Below are 13,975 nucleotides of genomic sequence, written 5' to 3'. Positions count from 1 at the left end.
CTTATAAGAAGTTTGCTGTCTCCCTGCTCTCTACCATGTGAGGACATAGTAGGAAGATGGCTATCAGCAAACCAAGAAGAGTGCCTCACCAGACACTGGATCTACCAGCACCTTGACCTTGATTGTTTTAGCCTCAAGAACTGTGAGAAATAAGTATTTGTTGTTTAAGCCACCTAGTCTATGGGTAATTTGTTATAGCAGCCCAAATTGACTAAGACAAATGTGGACTATGTTTTAGTAGTTCACCTTGGTGACTCAGAAAACCTTGGTTCCCATCAGGTACCTGACAGAAGGAAAAAAAGTCTCTCTGAAGGAAAATAACACCATCTAAGACTTCAAATTATTTCTATTAATAAGTTAAAAATGGCCTGAGAACTATGAAAAACAATGAGACACACCGAGAGATAAAACAACATAAGCCAGAACCAACAGAAAAAGTAGTTCAAAAGAGGCATCAGATACTAAAATGAAGCTGGGCATGGTGGCTCATGCCTGTAATCCCAGCACTTTGGGAGGCTGAGGCGGGTGGATCATCTGAGGTCAGGAGTTCAAGACTAGCCTGGGCAACATGGTGAAACCCTGTCTCTACTAAAAATACAAAATTACAGGTAATCCCAGCTACTTGGGAGGCTGAGGCAGGAGAATTGATTGAACCCAGGAGGCGGAGGTTGCAGTGAGCTGAGATCATGCCACTGCACTCCAGCCTGGGCAATAGAGTGAGACTCTGTCTGAAAAAAAAAGTACCGAAATGATTCAATATGGATTGTAGAACCACTATGCTTACAATATTCATAGAGATAAAATCTGAGCTTAAAAATCTCAGCTGGGAGCTAGGTACTATAGCGTGACACTGAATGTTTTCCTCCTAATATCAGGACCTAGAAAAGGATATGTGCTCTTGTCACTTCTATTTAACATTGTACTGGAGGTTCTACCCAGGCAATTAGGATAAATAAAGAAATAAGCCAGATAAAACAAAACAAAAAAACCCCTCATGATGCATTAGGATAATCAGTGGAAAAGTGTGTGGAACTCCCAAACTAGTAGATTAAAAAACATAGAATAATAAAAAGTAACCAACCCAAAAGAATACATGAAGGGAGAGGAAAAGGAACATAGAAGAGGTGGCTTAATAAAATACATAATGAGATGACAGATCTAAACTCAGAAATATCAGTAATTTCACTAAATGTAAATGGATCAAATACTCCAGTTAAGAAACAAGGTTTTTTAAAGTTGAATTTAAGAAAAAACCAGTATAGGCTCTTTATAAGAAAAAGATTAAAAACATAAAGTTTCAAAAAGGTTGAAAGTAAAATAATGGGAAAAGATACACCATAGTTAGTTTTATCATAATTTTAAAAAAGTTCATGTAGTTATATTATTATCACACAAGTAGACTTTAAGATAGAAAGTATTATTAGCAATAAAGTGCATCACTTCATAAAAGGTTCAAATCACTAGAAAGATTTTTTAAAAACTGTAGTTTCTGTACACTTTCACAGATTTGTAATTTGTGTGATTTCTTTTCTTATTATTAATAATTTATTTATTTATTTTAAGAGACAAGGTATCGCTTTTTTGCCCAGGCTGATCTTGAATTCCTGGCCTTGAGCAATCCTCCTGCCTTGGCCTCCCAAAGTGCTGGGACTACAGGTGTAAATCACACCTGGCCCCTTTTCTTGTTCTTAATAAACGTAGTTTTTCTACCTAATTTTGTATTCACGATTCTATATTCTTTTGCTTATTTTCATCACAGATTTTTTATTCTTCCTAGTACTTACTATGATTTTAAATTATTTTGTTGTAATTATTTGTTTCCTCTTTTAGGGGAGTGGGAGAGAACTTGCTTTCATTTTGAATGTAAGCCTTCTGAAAGCACTGAAAATGTATTGCTTACCATTCTAGTTCCAGAACTTATGAAAATGTTGGATGAATGAATGTGGAGGAGTGAATAAAGAAGAATGGAGAAAGGGGGACTATGGAACTAGCACAAATATTCCCAGGGCAGGTATAAGCAAGGGGATGAATCTGGGGCCAAAGTAAAAGACACAGACTTAGGTAAAGGGTGACTCCAGGTAGGGAAATGAGAAAACCATCAAGATTCAGAGGGGAGATGACCCCATGCTTAGGGCAGATTCTGGGCAGCACAGAGGGAGCAAGAGAGGTGGGATGATCCTCATGCAGGGGCCAGATGTGACTCTGCCTAAGGCTGGTGCTGTTTCCCATAAGTGGGTGTTTCCATTCCTGGTCTCTGAAGTGATGAAAATCATGTTCTGAAAACTCACTAAAAGCAAAGCCCCTCTGTTTTTTCCAGCACTAGCTTTTGCCTGAAGTCATTATCTATAAAAGACAGCATGTGGACATGATAAGTTTAAAGGAATTTTCCAGGTGTAACATTTTATTTTTTTTCCTGGCTTGCTTTTTTTTTTTTTTTTTTCCTCAGGCCTTTATTCTCTGAATCATGTAAGCTGGAAATCTGTCATTCTTGATGTTCCCTCTGTCCCATCACTCTTCCAAAGTTTTAATGATAAATATTTCTGTTTCCCCTTACTGATTCCTGTTTTAATCTCCCTGGTTCAGAATTAATCACCTCCTACTTTCTAAGTGGTCTATCTGGTTCTAGTGCAGTCTTCTCACTTTCCTGGTGTTCGGTTTATCTTTCAAGTCACCATCTTGTTCATCATCTGAGTGTTAAAACACATTAAAGACTATCCCAATATCTCAGGATAGAGTCTGAATTCTCTGATTGATCTTTTTTTTTAAAATCATAATTTTTGTGGGTATTTGTATATATTTATGTGGTACATGAGATATTTTGATCCAGGCATACAATGCATAATAATCACACCATGGAGAATGGGATATGTATCCCCTCAAGCATTTATCTTTTGTGTTACAAACAATCCAATTATATTCTTTTTGTTATTTTAAAATGTACAATTAAGTTATTATTGACTATAGTCACCCTGTAGTGCTATTTAATAGTAGGTATTATTCATTCTTTCTACTTTCTTTGTACCCATTAACCACGCCCACCTCTCCCCCAGGCCCCCACTACCCTTCTCAGCTTCTGGTAACCACCCTTCTACTCTGTCTCTAAGAGTTCAATTGTTTTGATTTTTATATCCCACAAATAAGTGTCTTCTTGATCTTTAAGGGCTCCCAGATTTCTGTCTTAATCAACCATCCACCTTATCTCTTACTACTTCCCTGAAAAAAACTTCTGCTCCCTCCAAACTGGTTTGGTTATTATTTTCCTCAATATATCATGTTCCTTTTGATTGCCATACTTTTGATGATTTCTTCTTTCCTCCTTGTAATGCCCTATTCATCATCTTCCATCAGGGATCTTATATTAGTCCATTCTTGCACTTCTATAAAGAAATACCTGATACTGGGTAATTTAAAAAGAAAAAAGGTTAAATTGGCTCATGGTTCTACAGGCTGTACAGAATGCATGATAGCTTCTGGGGGGTGCCTCAGGAAAGCTCCAATCATGGTGGAAGGCAAAGGGAAAGCAGGCAGGTCTTACATGACTGGAACAGGAGAAAGAGAGAGATGCAGGAGGTCTCACACACTTTTAAACAACTAGATCTTGTGAGAAGTCCCTCACTATTATGAGAACAGCATCTGTGATTCATCACCTCCCACAAGGTCCCACCTCCAATATTGGGAATTACAATTCAACATGAAATTTGGGTCAGGGCGCAGATGCAAACTATATCATTCCGCCCCTGGCCTCTCCCAAATCTCATGTCCTCTCACATTGCAAAATACAGTCATGCTTTTCCAACAGTCCTCCAAAGTCTTGACTCATTCCAGCATTAACTCAAAAGTCCAAAGTTTCATCTGAGACAAGGCTAGTCTCTTCTGCCTATGAGCCTGTAAAATAAAAAACAAGTTAGTTATTTCCAAGATACAAAAGAGGTATAGGCATTGGGTAAATACTCCTAATCCAAAAGGGATAGATTGGCCAAAACAAAGGGGTTACAGGCCCATACAGTCCAAAACCCAGCAGGGCAGTCATGAAATTAAAAAAAATTTTTTTTGAGATTGCTCTTGTTGCCCAGGAGTGCAATGGTGTGATCTCAGCCTCATCGCAACCTCTGCCTCCCAGATTAAAGCGATTCTCCTGCCTCAGCCTTCCTGAGTAGCTGGGATTACAGGCATGTGCCACCACACCTGGCTAATTTTGTATTTTTAGTAGAGATGGGTTTCTCTATGTTGGTCAGGCTGGTCTTGAACTCCTGACCTCAGGTGATCCACCCACCTCAGCCTCCCAAAGTGCTGGGATTACAGGCATGAGCCACCATGCCCGGCTCATTAAATCTTAAAGCTCCAGAATAATCTACTTTGACTTCGTGTCTCACATCCAGGGCACACTGATGCAAAGGGTGGACTCCCAAAACCTTGGGCAGCTCCTTGCCTGAGACTTTGCAGGGTACAGCCACCATAGCTGCTTGCACAGGCTGGTGTTGAATGCCTGCGGCTTTTCCAGGTACATGGTGCAAGCTGTCAGTGAATCTACCATTCTGGGGTCTAGAGGATGGTGGCCCTCTTCTCACAGCTTCATGAGGCAGTGCCCCAGTGGGGTCTATGTGTGGGGGCTCCAACCCCACATTTCCCCTCTGCACTGCCCTAGTAGAGGTTCTTCCTGAGGACTTTGCCCCTGCAGCAGGCTTCTGCCTTGACATCGAGGCTTTTCCATACATTCTCTGAAATCCAGGTAGAGGCTTCCAAGCCTCAGCTCTTGCACTCTGTGCGCCTGTAGGCTTAACACCACGTGAAAGCTGTCAAGGCTTGTAGTTTGCACCCTCTGAAGCAGTGGTCCAAGCTCTACCTTGGCCCTATTTAGCCAGAGCTGGAGCTGGAGTGGCTGGGATGCAGAGCGTCATGTCCTGAGGCTGTACAGAGCAGTGGGGCTCTGGGCATGGCTAGCAAAACCATTCTTCCCTCCTAGACCTTGTAGTCTTCCATTGATGCCTTCCCACTTGAGGAAGCAGTTACCTCTTCCAGCCTTTACAGACAAACTGAATTCAAAAAGGAATGACCTTCATCAGACAACCTGGCTAGAGATTCTAGAGGTCTCTCAAACCTCAGTGGATGCACCCCCATATTCCTCTTGCTCCCTATTGAGGAGAGGTAAGTCTTACGTTTGTGTGGTTTTTCTTAATCCCACAGAGTCACGTTAGGTGCTGAGAGCCACCCATTTCTTCTCCCTAGGGTAGTACCCTTATATGCCAAGACACTGGATGCAAGCTCTCCTTCTCTCCTTCTCCTGTAAAGGGGATGTTTCAAAATTGAATGCCTTCCCAAAATCCTGCAGAGTCAAGCCTGGCTTCAGGGGCACCTAAAGTGTGCCATTTTATTGGCCCTTTTATTATTATATAGTGACCATAAAGCTCCTGGAACTGACACTTCCCACCTCACCAAATGAAGATCTATAAATGGCGTGAGAAAGAATTCCAAATTATCATCCTAAAGAAACTTAGTAAGTTATAAGAGAACAACTGTATAGATGACTAAATCAAATTAGGAAAACAATACATGAACAAAATAAGTTCAATAAAGAGGTAGAAACCATAAAAAAGAGCCAAACAAATTTGGGAGCTAAAGAATACGATGACCAAATAGAAAAGTTCAGTAGAGAGCTTCAATAGCAGACTGATCAAGCAGAAGAAAGAATCAGCAAACTCAAAGGCAGGTGATTTGAAATTATCCAATCAGAGGGGCCAAAAAAAAAAAAAAAAAAAAAAAAGAGAGAGAGAGAATAGAAAATAGTGATAGAAGCCCGCAGGACTTATGGGATACCTCAAAGCAAACCAATTGCACATTATGGGAATATCATAAGGAGAAAAAATGTGAAAGGGGAAGAAAGCTTATTTAAACAAATAATGCCTGAAAATTTTCCAATTCTAGGGAGGGAAATGGACCTCCAAATTGATGAAGCTCAAAGGACCCAAATAGGTTGAACCTTAAGAAGTCAGTCTATACCAAGAGACACTATAATTAAATTATCAAAAGTCAAAGACAAAAAAAGAATTTTGAAAGCATCAAGAGAAAGGTGACTCATCACACACAAGGGAATCATCATAAGACTATTGATGGGTTTCTCAACAGAAATCTTTTAGACCAGAAGACAGTGGGATGACATATTCAAAATGCTAAAAGAAAGGAAAACTGCCAATCATGAACAGTATACCCAGCCAAACTATCCTTAAAAAATGAAGGAGAGATACTTTCCCAGACAAACCAAAACTGAGGGAGTTTGTCACTACTAGACTTGGCTTACAAGAAGTACTAGGGGGAATTTTTCAAGTTGAAATGAAAAGATACCAAATGGCAACACAAAAGCATATGAAAGTATAAATCTCACTGGTAAATGTAAGTATATGGGCAAATACAGAACAATGTAATATTGTAATATTACAAACCACTTTTAAATCTAGCATAAAAGTTAAAAGGGAGAGGTACCTATAGCTACAATAATTTGTTAATGGATACACATTGTAAGAAGACATAAACTGTGACATCAATAGCATAAAATGTGGGTGAGGGAGAAAAGTAGTTTTTGTACATGAATGAAATAAAGATGTCATCAGCTTAAAATGACTGTTATATGATGTTTTATGCAAACTTCATGGTAACCATAAAGAAAAAAAGCCTCTAATAGATACACAGAAGGTAAAGAGAAAAGAACCAAAGCATACTACTACCAGAAAAAAATAAGAAATCACAAAGGAAGACAGCAAGAAAGGAAGAAAGAAAAAAAAAACCCTACAAAACCATCAGAAAACAGTGAACAAAATGGCTGTAGTGAGTTCTTACCTATCAGTAATTACTTTAAATGTAAATGGATTAAGTTCTTCAATCAAAAGACACAGTGGCTGAATGAATGAAAAAATGATTCAACAATATTCTATCTAGAAGAGACTCACTTTAGCTGTAAGGACACATATAGACAATATAAAGGGATGGAAAAATATATTTCATGCAAATAGTAACCAAATGAGAGTAGGGGTGCCTGTATTTATATTAAACTTTCTGTCAAAATCTGTCACAAGAGACAAAGATGGTTACTATATAATAATAAAAAGGCCAATTCATCAAGGGGATATGATAATCATAAATATATATTCACCAAATATTGGAGCACTTAAACATATGAATGATCGTTGGGTCAAAAATGAAATCGAGATGGCAATTAAAAAATTCTTGGAACTGAATGACAATAGTGATACAACCTATCAGAACCTCTGGGACATAGCAAAGGTGGTGCTAAGAGGAAAGTTCATAGCCCTAAACACCTACATCAAAAAATCGGAAAGAGCACTAACAGACAATCTAAGGTCACACCTCAAGGAACTAGAGAAACAAGAACAAACCAAACCTAAACCCAGCAGAAGAAAGGAACCAAGATCAGAGCAGAATGAAATGAAATGAAATTGAAACAAAAAAAATTACAAAAGATAAATGAAACAAAATGCTAGTTCTTTGAAAATATAAATAAAATTGATAGGCCATTAGCAAGATTAACCAAGAAAATAAGAGAGAAAATCTAGAAAAGCCTAATAAGAAACAAAACAGGAGATATTATAACTGACACCACAGAAATACAAAAGATCATTCAAGGCTAATATTAACACCTTTATGTGCATAAACTAGAAAACCTAGAAGAAACGGCTACATTCCTGGAAAGATACCACCCTCCTAGCTTAAATCATGAAGAATTAGATACCCTGAACAGACCAATAACAAGTAGCATGATTGAAATGGTGATTTAAAAAATTACCAACAGGCTGGGTGGGGTGGCTCACGCCTGTAATCCCAGCACTTTGGGAGGCCAAAGTGGGCGGATCACCTGGAGTCGCGAGTTTGAGACCAGTCTGGCCAACATGGTGAAACCCTGTCTCTACTAAACATACAAAAATTAGCTGAGTGTGGTGGTGGATGCCTGTAATCCCAGCTCTTCAGGAGGCTGAGACAGGAGAATCGCTTGAACCCAGGAGGCAGAGGTTACAATGAGCCGAGATTGCACCACTTCATTCCAGCCTGGGCAACAAAGAGTGAAACTCTGTCTCAAAATAAATAAATAAATAAATACATAAAATAAAATAAAATAATAAAAAAAAATTTACCAACAAATAAATGTTCAGACGGATTCACAGCAGAATTCTACCAAGCATTCAAAGAAGAATTGGTACCAATATTCTATTGACAATATTCCACAAGATAGAGAAAGAGGGAACCCTTCCCAAATCATTCTATAAAGCCAGTATCACCCTAATACCAAAACCAGGAAAGGACATAACCAAAAAGAAAACTACAGACCAAATCCTTAGTGAACATAGATGCTAAAATCCTTAACAAAATTCTAGCTAACTGAATCCAATAACATATCAAAAAGATAATCTGCCATGATCAAGTGGGTTTCATACCAGGGATGTGGGGATGATTTAACATATTCAAGTCAATAAATGTGATACATCACATAAACAGAATTAAAAACAAAAAGCACATGGTCATCTCAATAGATGCAGAAAAAGCATTTGACAAAATCCAGCATCCCTTTATGATTAAAACTCTCAGCAAAATTGGCATACAAGGGACATACCTCAATATAATAAAAGCCATCTACGACAAGTCCACAGCCAACATAACACTGAGTGGGGAAAGCTGAAAGTATTCCCTCTGGGAACTGGAACAAGACAAGATACCCACTCTCACCACTTCTCTTCAACATAGTACTGGAAGTCCTAGCCAGAGCAATCAGACAAGAGAAAGGAATAAAGGGCATCTAAATTGGTAAAGAGGAAGTCAAACTCGCTGTTTGCTGATGATACGATCATTTATCTAGAAAACCCTAAAGACTCCTCCAGAAAATACTAACAGAGCTAAAGGGAGAAATAGATAGTAATACAACAATAATAGAATACTTCAATTCTATACTTTCATGAATAGATGGAACATCCAGACAGCAAAAAGAATCAAAGCATATCCAGACATATACAGAACATTTCACCCAATGGCAGCAGAATACACATTCTTCTCAAGTGCACATGGGATATTTTCCAAGACACACATGCTAGACCACAAAACAAGTCTTAACAAATTAAATAATATTTTAATCATCCCAAATATATTTTTGACTACAATGCAATGAAACTAGAATCAATACCAGAAGGAATATAGGAAAATTCACATATACATGGAAATTAAACAACACACTCTTGAACAACTACTGGGTCAAAAAGGAAATCAAAAGAGAAATTAGAAAGTATATGGAGACAACTGAAAACAAAAAGTAAGCAACCAAAAGTTATGAGATGCAGCAAAAATTTGGTTACTTGAGATACTCAAGTAACCAAGTATGAGATTACTTGAACTTCCAAGAGGAAATTTCAGGTAATAAATGCCTACATTAAAAAATAAGACAGGTCTCAAAAAAAAAAAAAAAAAAAAAAAAAGAACAAAACAAAACTAAAGTCAAAGTTAGCAGAAGAAATAAAATAATAAAGATCAGAGCAAAATAAATAAAAAAGAAAAATAGAAAAATCCTGAAAGTTGATTCTTTGAAATGATAAACAAAATCAACAAACCCCTAGCAAGATTCAACACCCTTTTATGATAAAACAACTAGAGGGAATGTATTTTAACACAATAAAATCCGTATACCACAAACCCACAGCTAACATCTTCAATGATAAAAAATGAAAAGGTTTTACTCTACTATCTGGAACAAGGCAAGGATGCCCACTCTTGCAACTTCTATTTAACATAATGCTAGAAATCCTAGCAAGAGAAACCAGACAAAAAATAAATAAAATCCATACATATCAGAAAAGAGGTAAAATTATCACTGCAGATGGCATAATCTGTTGTTGTTGTTGTTATTATTATTATTATTATTATTATTATTATTATTATTATTTGAGATGGAGTCTCACTCTGTTGACCAGGCTGGAGTGCAGTAACATTATCTTGGCTCACTGCAACTTCCACCTCCCAGTTTCGAGCAATTCTCCTGCCTCAGCCTTCTAAGTAGCTGGGATTACAGGCACCTACTGCCATGCCCAGCTAATTTTCATATTTTTAGTAGAGGCGGGGTTTCACCATGTTGGCCAGGCTGGTCTTAAACTCCTGACCTCAGGTGATCCGCCCACCTCAGCATCCCAAAATGCTGGGATTACAAGTGTGAGTCACTGCACCTGGCCCATAATTTTATATATAGAAAATCATAAATATTCTACAAAAAACCTGTTAGAACTCAGTGAAGTCACAGAATACAACATCCATATACAAAAATCAGATGTGTTACTATTCATTAACAACAAACTAGTATCTAAAGGGAAATTAAGAAAACAATCCTAATTACATCAGCATCAGAATGAAGGAAATATTTAGGAATAAACTTAACCAAGGAGGTGAAATTCTTGTACACTGAAAATTATAAAACACTAATGAAAGAAATATTAAAAGACACAAATAAATGGAAGACATCTGTGTTCATGAATTAGAAGAATTAATGTTCTAAAATGTCCATACTACTGAAAGCAAACTGCAGATTCAATGTACTATCTATCAAAATCCAAATGGCTCTTGTTTTTTACAGAAGTAGAAAAAAATAGTTCTAAAAATAAGAACCATAAATGATTCTGAGTAAAGCAATTTTGAACAAGAAGAACAAAGCTGGAGAAACCACACTTTCTGATTTTATATATATATTACAAAGCTACAATAGTCAAAACATTATGATACTGGTATAAAAACAGACACATGGGACAATGGAACAGAATACAAAGCCCAGAAATAAAACCACCCATTTGTGGTCAACTGATTTTTCACAAAGTTGCCAAGAGTACACAATGGGAAAACAATGGTCTCTACAATAATTTGTGTTGGTAAAACTGTATATCCACATTCAAAATAATGAAATTGGAGCCCTTGTTTTATGCCATAAACAAAAATCAGCTCAAAATGGATTAAAGACTTAACTATAACACTTGTAATTGTAAAACTTCTAGAAGAAAACACAGGAAAAACCTATTGGTCTTGACAATAATTTCTTTGATATGACACTAAAAGCAGACAACAGAAGCAAAAATAAACAAGTGAGATTACTTCAAACTAAAGCTTCTGCACAGCAGAGGAAACAATGAACAAAATGAAAAGGCAGTCTATGAAATGGGAGAAAATATTTGCAAACCATTTATCTGATAAAGGGCTAATATCCAAAATTTATAGGGAACTCCTGCAACTCAGAAGCAAAAAACAAATAATCTGATTAAAAAATGGGCCAAAGAATTAAGTATACATTTCTCTAAAGAAGATGTGCAAATGGCCAATAGGTATATGAAATATCAGTAAAGCATCAGGGAAATGCAAATCAAACCACAATGAGCTATTATTTCACACCTGCTAGAATGACTATTACAAAAAGAAAAAAGAAAACAAATGTTGGTGAGGAAGTGGAGAAAAGGGAACCCTAGTATGCTGTTGGTGGGAATGTAAGTTAGTATAGTCACTATGGAAAACAGTATACAGATCCTAAAAAAATTAAAACATGGAATTACTATATGATCTAGCAATCTCACTTCTGGGGTAGTATGAACCTAAAGGAATTGAAATCAGGATCTTGAAGTGATATGGGCACTCCAGTGTTCACTGCAGTGTATTAACAATAGCCAAAACACTGATGCAACTTCAATGTCTATCAATCAACAGATAAACTGATAGAAAATGTGATATATAAATACAATGGAATATTATTCAGCCATAGAAAAGGAGATCCTGCCATTTGGAACAACATGAATGAACCTCGAGGACATTATGCTAAATGAGATAAGCAAAACACATAAGAACAAATGCTGCATAATACTATGTATATAAGGATAAGGTAGACTCATAGAAACAGAAAGTACAGGCCAGGCTTAGTGGCTCATGCCTGTAATCCTAGCACATTGGGAGGCCAAGGCAGGAGGATCACTTGAGACAAGCCCGGGCAACATAGTGAGACCTCATCCCTACAAAAAAAAAATAAAAATAAAAAAAAATAAAAATTAAAAGAAAATTAAGAAACAGAGAGTTCAATGGTGGTTGCCAAAGACTGGGTGTGTGAGGGAGGGTGGGGGAAAACAGGGAGGTGAAAGGGTACAAAGTTTCAGTTATACAAGATGAATAAGTCCTGGAGATCCACTGTATAGCACATGCCTACAGTAAATAACACTGAATTATATACTTAAACATTTGCTACGAGGATAGCTTTTATGAAAGTGTTTATATTATAGAAAGAAAATAAATAAAGAGGGTGAGAGGAAGCTTTTGGAAGAATGGATATGTTGTGGCTTAGATTGTGGTCTTAGTTTCATAAGTCTATTCTTATCTCCAAATTTATAAAGTTGTATATCTTAAATATGTACAGCTTTATGTATGTCAATTATACCCCAGTAGTTTTTTTTTAAAAAAAAGAAAATGAAGTTACCTGCTTAGTTGGGTCAAGAAATATGTATCTCCATTTGGTAGCCATTACTAATGTGAACTGTCCCAAAGAAAGATACAGTCCAGCAAGATTATTTTTTTCCCCTGTTTTCATATGAAAAAAGTGATGATGTGGTTAATGCAAGCACACATCTACTAGCCTCTTAACAAAGAGCGTGGTGGTACTCTGTAAATATCGTCAGATGGGCTTCTTGGTGACTCATGCTATGTTAAAACATCTTTTCATCCCCTGCACTTCTTGAAACTGACTCTTGAAACTTTCCATTCTGATTCCACTGCCCTATTTTGAGTTCTCATCATCTGTCACATAGATTAATTCAACAGCTCTCTCTCTCTCTGTTCTCTGTCTACATTTGAGTGCTATCTGAGTGATGGGTCTGTGGTGCATACTGATCTATGTCATGCCCTTGCATGACATAGTTCTCCAGCAATTCCCAGCAAAGTCCTCCAGCAACTCCCCATCAGCCTTAGAGTGAAGTCTGTGCTCCTTAATAAGGCCACAAAGGCCTGCAAGGGCTGGTTCTGCCCTCTTTCCAGCCTCATCTCCTCCTGCAGCCCTCCTTATGCTGTCTTCCTTGGCTTCATCATGTTTCCTGCAGCTCTCCACATTCACCGACCATGTTGGTGTTTGCTCTGTGATTTGCTCTGTTGACTGTTTTGCCTGAATGTCCCTCCAGGTCCCCTGCTAGCTCTTTCTTTCACCCTGACTTACTCATCACAATATTTCCAACTCAGCTCAGGCTTGAGCTCCTCCAGGAGTCCAAGCTGGGTCTGGCACCTTACCTCTAAAGTCCCTGAGCACCCTGTCTCGTAGCACTTGCCACTTTAAAAATGATCTCTTCAGGTCTGTTTCCTCCACCTCTCTGCTGTGAGTGCTTTACATTTTAAAAAATATCCCCATGCACTAATGTGTGGAGCAGCAGTGTAGTATAATGGTGAGAGCACCAATCTAGGGGTCAGAAGTGTGGAGTCTTAATCCTGAGTACCAGTTATATGTCTTTTGGCAGCATTCTAGAGTTGTTGTGACAACCATGAGAGATAATAGGGTAATATCTACTGAAGGACAAAGTACTAAACAGATAGAAAACCACTGGTTGCTTTCTAAGTCTTATATTTAATACCCTTTTCTTATTTCCCACCATATAGGACCTTTCCACATTTGTCAGGCTTATGATGATCACTATAGTCTCAGACTGATGAATCCTAGATATTTTTCTTCAGCCCCAACCGCTCTCCTAAGCATCACACCCTTGATTTCAACTGTATGTTCAGTATCCTTCACCTGTGATTTGTGCCTTTTGTACCTGGAAACTAAGAGGTCTCAAATATAACTCTTATTTCCTAAATCAGCACCTTCTCCTCCATGTTTCCCTGAATGGCATTATCTGCTCTATGCGTCAAACTAGAATTTCAGATATATCTTTAGTTCTTTGTCTTCCTCAACATTGCATTGATGTGGAGATGGAAAGGAAGG

The 13,975-nt window shown here is 37.6% G+C and overlaps 1 protein-coding gene across 9 annotated transcripts in view; it reads left to right on the top strand.

Annotated features, from left to right (window-relative positions):
• SRD5A2 (steroid 5 alpha-reductase 2) overlaps positions 1–13,975 on the top strand; it is a 284,751-nt gene that overhangs the window by 40,474 nt on the left and 230,302 nt on the right. Inside the window, exon 5 of one of the 9 annotated variants that reach the window (XR_012095255.1) lies at positions 1,909–2,011. The exons of the other annotated variants lie outside the window; for them this stretch is intronic. The gene's annotated coding sequence lies outside the window, so the exon portion shown is untranslated. The remainder of the gene's footprint in view (positions 1–1,908; positions 2,012–13,975) is intronic. 9 annotated transcript variants of the gene reach the window in all.

This window comes from Chlorocebus sabaeus, chromosome 14 (assembly GCF_047675955.1).
Source record: "Chlorocebus sabaeus isolate Y175 chromosome 14, mChlSab1.0.hap1, whole genome shotgun sequence".
Taxonomy (NCBI): Eukaryota; Metazoa; Chordata; class Mammalia; order Primates; family Cercopithecidae; genus Chlorocebus; species Chlorocebus sabaeus.
This window is presented reverse-complemented; position numbering and strand designations above follow the sequence as displayed.